Source organism: Polistes canadensis, unplaced genomic scaffold (assembly GCF_001313835.1).
Source record: "Polistes canadensis isolate GaletaPanama2010 unplaced genomic scaffold, ASM131383v1 scaffold_88, whole genome shotgun sequence".
NCBI lineage: Eukaryota > Metazoa > Arthropoda > Insecta > Hymenoptera > Vespidae > Polistes > Polistes canadensis.
In genome coordinates this window covers 120,152-126,651 of record NW_014569635.1, presented here as the reverse complement: position 1 = coordinate 126,651, position 6,500 = coordinate 120,152, and positions in this window count along the sequence as shown.

Here is a 6,500-nt window from a genome sequence, read left to right as displayed (position 1 = left end):
CACATACCACCAGGGTGCAAAAGCCTAAACTAGAGAGCATGCCCCGGGGCACCTCCGACACCCTAGTTCAAACGTGTGTTTTCTAAACTTATGGGAGTACGTACTAATGCTGTAATCGTCTGCCAAGGCTAGTGATTATTGCATAAATGACTAATGCAAAAATACAAGTATAAACTAGTATATATGCATACTAGTTATATACGAGTATATCATAGTTTCCACAAATAAATGGGGTAAACTCTACTATGCAAAACGATTGTTAAGAAAAAAAAAAGAATTCGTATCGTACGCGTGACTTTACAAGTTATTTTTATTCAATAACTTTAAAAAATAATAAGTGTGGTAATACGTATCGCGAAACGATGTACAATGCTCACACCTAACGCACACGCAAGTGCAATGTACACCGTGCAATCACTAGCACAATGACAGCCGCCAATAGGGGGGAAAAAACTTAAAACTAAACCCATAACAACCGTTTCTCACCCATACCTGTAACACCTGGGCACACGCATAGATGAGAACGCAGAAAGTATAGGGGGAGAAACGGGAGATTAATATATTAGAAGCTGAAAATCCTGATCTAAAAAAACATAATTAACATACATAAATACATTAAAACATTTTAATAAAAAAAATTATCTAAACGAGCTAAGATTCTACAAGTCATTTTAATTTGACTTTTTAATTATGCAAGAATAGTTAAATTTTATTTTTTAATATTTAGGAATATTTTAAAAAAGGAAAATAAATATATAATAAACAACCTCGGACGAATCCTTTCATTAAGTTRGCTGTTCTAATAAAAGAACTGGGCTTTGAGCCACCACTTAATTGCTAGAATCTATCCGTTCGCGTATTTGGTTTGTCTTCTTGCTCATTTATTTATAATATCGAAGTATCGATATATCGAAATTAATCGCGATTAAATAAACTAAGTACGAAGCAATGCATGTAAAACATTTATTACATGCTTTTCTGGACGAAAACGAGTAAATTAATGCTCGGTTTCATCACTACTAACCACGAACAAAACACGTAATAAAAAAGAAAGTACATTAATTAATTGCATTATTAATTAAATGAATTTAACACCGGTGAGACAAGAAAACCTATCCTGAACTAATAAAACATACAATACAATACAATACAATATACAATTTTCATGAGTAACTCCTAGAAAGGAATTACTCATGTGCTCGTCACTAATTTATTTAATTAATTACAACCAGTAACTCGTGCCGATTAGAACCTTTCATCCTCGACATGATTGAGCACTGGAGGGACTTTAAATTTTCTGACTCACTCCGTAAGAAGTTCTACGATGGCTCCAAAACACTCCTACTTTGCAGCAAATATTTAAGAATTTCTATCCAAGATCCATCGAAGAATTCATCCCACATCTTTGATAAGGTAGAAAGTCCGTCTTCATATCTGTAAAATAAAATAAAACAAAGCAATAAGTTATCTGCAATATGATCTAAAATCATATGAAATAAAATCGAATAAAATGTTAATAAAAATGAATACTTACAATGCATTCCAATGGGATGAAACTCAATTGCACCATGGCGATGCACCTCGCGTGAATCTAAWRAYRCRRTATAAACGAAAATAAGAAACTATAGATGAGTTTCTTATCGCGAAACTGGAATTAAATTATACGACGAACAACACTGAATCTAATTCGCGTTTGATTTTAATTTGTTTTACGCCCGTTCATTGATTCTACAACTAATTCAAAGACTGCTTTGCACACAGTCTATTGAAACAAACAAATTTCACACTTTATTTTAATCCCGAAACGCGTTTAATTTAAAATCTTCATTGATGCACTGATTCTAATACGCGGAACAGTCTGTGCGACTGTTTAAAGATAAAAGTACAACTTTACTCGAACAAACTCTAATGCAATTACTGCATTGGTCGCAGTTAATTTAATGTATAAATTGCAAAAATAGTTCGCGAACGCGACGGAATTGAAATTAACGAACGAACGTGCTTCTAATCCGTGATTTTAATTATATTTAAACGATCAAACACGATTTCAATGCAAGAACACTTGAAACACTTCACAAACACAATTCATAAACACTTCCAACGATGCAATATTCCCATGATGATCTGAAACAAAAATAAAAACAAAATTATGAATATCATTGTTGTAAGAAAAAATTATTATAATTATTAAGAAAGTGTTTAAAATAAAAATTGACTTACGTTTATTCTTCAGTGATGAATGCATGATGGGCCTCCTACCCTTAGGATGACGAAGGGCACACTTTTTAAGAATAAAAGAAACTTACGGAGTTCTTTACCCGAAAAAACGAAACTTTTTTAACATGCGACGATCAACACTGATTCTACTTTCCGATTATTTTATATTTGATTTTAACGATACAACAACCGAGTACTTCATTGCCTACGCGCTCGATTGCAATGACGTTCTGAAACAGAAAAAGAAAATGAACAATTAATGTCATCGTCGTAATAAAACACCATTGAGGTTATTATAGAAAAATGTTTGATAGAAAAATATACTTACTTTTAGTCTTCATTGATGACTGCAGGATGAGTTATCCTACCCTTAGGATGACGATAAATAAAATAAAATAAAATAAAAAAATCTGTAAAACTGAAACATACTAAAGATTATATTATAGTACAATATTCCCTGTTAATCATTCCTGAAGACATTTCACACACTTTAAAATATATTCTATCATAAAGAATCAATGTCAGATATAAAAAGTTGTCTAATCAGCACAATTGTCGAATGTTTTCATTAGATAACACGTTAGAAATAAAATTATTAAATAGTTTAATACGTTACACGTTCGTGTTAGATCTCAACTCGTTAAAGGACGGCAGGAGAATGAGATACGTTATTGCTTATCATTCGTCCAACGTTCGACTGTTTACGTTTTGTTTCGGCTGTCTTTCTTCTATTTTCACCTCGAAAAAGTCCTACAAAAATAAATAACATTCATAAATGCCTGTACACGCACTACAGTCACGCGTACGATACGAATTCTTTTTTTTTTCTTAACAATCGTTTTGCATAGTAGAGTTTACCGCATTTATTTGTGGAAACTATAATATACTCGTATATAACTAGTATGCATATATACACTAGTTTATACTTGTATTTTTGCATTAGTCATTTATGCAATAATCACTAGCCTTGGCAGACGATTATAGCATTGATACGTACTCCCATAAGATTAGAAAACACGGGTTTGAACTAGGGTGTCGGAGGTGCCCCGGGGCATGCTCTCTAGTTTAGGCTTTTGCACCCTGGTGGTATGTGTGAGAATCGTGGAGTGAGTGGGTGGGTATGTATGTATGTTTGATCTTTTTAAATATAGGTAATAGACAAGCAGGTAGCATACTTAGGTGTGAATGTTTATTTAATTTGTAAGTAGGTAGAGACCGGAGAATTCGCGCGATTGTAATTTCCACTCGGAAGTGGACAATTTYTTCTCCGGATATTATACAAAGTTTTAGTAACATTTAGACTCATTTATCATTTAAATATTTATTGTATTTTTTCCATATATTGCTGATAATCTGTACCGCGAGATATAAATCAGTATCGAACGATTCAAAAGTCTTTGCGTTTTCTTAAAAATTAATTCTTTTTCGAAAAAGTGAAGATAGCTGAATACGTTGGATACTTACTTAATATTAAGTATATTAACGCTTTGCTCTTTAGTAATTCCTAYTRAATACTTCATTTGTTATATATGTATAGTAAATACAAATTAGAGTAAAGATAAAAGAGGAAAGTGGTCGAGTAAAAAAGTAAGACCATATGATGAATGACAAGATTCCTACTTTTGTTTGATATAATTTTATTTTTTTGATGCAAAGTGTTAATAATAGGTTCATCGATTAGATCAAATATCTGTTGAGGCATTCGAGTAAATGTAATTGTACGACTTGTTGATTTCTTTGGGCTGCGATTGTTCAGCAAATGTATTATAAAATGCGCTTAGWAAAAGCCTCACAGCAGCGTTTAGGGCATGAAGAAAGAAGAGGCATTATGCCGAAGAGGCCCCCAMAAATKTGTGGTATCAAGTGGGCAACTACACAGACTATTGAATTATTTTCAAAGGTTCAACAGTAAGTTCGAACTCTTCGAAAATAACTCTCTAGTCATATTTTATATTTTATTATGTTACTTTTTTGTTCGTCATTAATTTGTAGTTGTAATTGGAGATGATGGACCCTTTCATCTCCTTGGGGCACCAAATTCGTGTCTCTATCGTCTAAAAGATGCATATGTATTTAGTTAGAGTCAAAAATATTAAAATTTTCGTATTATTAAATTTTCAAGCYTAARTAACGTTCGGTAAATATTACAKTAATTTCTCTTTTCTTGTTTCRTSTTWAAAATTTWTCACTGTAATCGTATTTTATTTCATTTACAATTTTTCTTTTCTATATAATACAGTTTAAAAGTAATAATAATTAATAGATATTATTTTTTTTAGTAACTTAGTATTTTTACTTTTTCTATTTCTTTATTTTTATTTATTTTATGTAAATGTAAAATCACGCGTTTNTAACTTAGTATTTTTACTTTTTCTATTTCTTTATTTTTATTTATTTTATGTAAATGTAAAATCACGCGTTTAAATTTAATTTCATTGCAACGATTAATAAAGATTTGATCAAAATAAATATAGAATTCAATTGAAAAGTGCATCTCTGCGAATTGGACGATTTATATGTCAAGCTATTGTATCACTTGCTTGTATAATTAAATATAGTTTTCTTTTTGTTATAAGTGATCATCGTTGGATTTATCATCAAACCTTCTGGATTCTTTTTTATTTGACTATCTTAATTTGCTTCATTTTCAAATATACGTATAAATGCATTTCTGAAGGCACACACACACACATGTTTATACATTAAAAATTAAATATATTTATTTAAAATTTGATTACAATAGAACTATGCTATTTATACTATCAAAGAATAGATTATATACTATCATATACTATCATATGTACATATAGTATTGTACCGTCATCGCGTTAAGTACTTACTATAGTCTAAAGGTGGTCTCGGTTATAACAAAAATGAAACTGGGTAGATAATAAAGGGGACTTGTAAGTTTCTGTATACTTCAATACAAAAAAGTTGGCATAAAATCGCAACAGCAGAAAAAGTTGAGGAGCCAGACAAACAAAAAGTCACGGCAATTGATTAAAAACAAAAAATAATAGAAAACTTTATTGCTTTGCTTAGAAATATATAAAAAAAAACCTTTTTGTATTTTCAATTGTTAATAACTAATTAAATAATTAATAAATAAAAAGTGAGCAATTATGGATTTTAAATGTGCTATTAGTAAGTAATTAAAAGTTCTTATTCCTTTTTTTTCTGCTTTGTTAAGGTTCTATGTCAACTTTTTTATGCTCCTATCAATCTTCTTACCGACGTCCGTAAATATCTAGATTTCTGTTTTATCTTCCGAGAAGTAGGCAATTAGTCCACCTGGTGAGAAAAGAAGAAACTAAAAAGTAACGTTTAAACTAAACGTGTGTATGTATATTTGTATCAGTCGATTATATCTCTGCGTGTGGTCGAATGTACGTTCACGTGTGCGTGAATAGAAAATACGTAGAACCAATGATTCACGTTTTGAAACATATGCAATACTAAACTGAACGATTATAGAATTCAAAAATAAATCTATTAATTATATAATAAGTTAATTGATGCACAAATTTAATAATAAAAAAAAAAATCCATAAAAGAGGTTAAACTAAATTAGTCGCGAATATTATAGGTGTGAATTATTTAATATTCAATATTTTCTTAATTCGAATTTGGCGAAGAGTGATCTGTCAAAATGACAATTCGGACGAAACTAACATGGCTGTCCGTAAAATCGATAGAGAGCTTTCGACTTATTGTTAGTCTTTAATATATATTCCCTTTTTTTTTTCATCGCAGTATTATTAATGGCAGCATATATCGTAAAGAAAATGTATCGTTTATTTATTAAATCCTTAATTTTCCACAAATACTCGTCATGTTCTACGAAAACATTTTAATGAAATACCTGAGACTCGTAATATCGAACCAAGTGGTGACAGGTGAAAGTGCTTCAAATCATTTTCATCCGTGAAGAGAGAATTATGAATCATCATGATTGTTTAAATGTGAAATTATTTCTCTTAAAAGTTATCATTAATTAAACATGAATTATTGACTACGTTCTTAAGTGTATTTATAAATAAACAAACAACATACATACATACATAATACATGCATATATAAATACATACATACAAATATATATATATATATAAGAATATATAAAGAAATTAAAAATCAAATTTCTTTTAAGACTGACAATAGTTTTCTTGCTTTTCTTGAATATTTCTTTCAATTTATATACACAAATAATTAATTTTTCTATGATTATATGATCAAGTGCCTTTTTTTAACATTATTTATTAACTTTTAATTCTCTTCAAAAC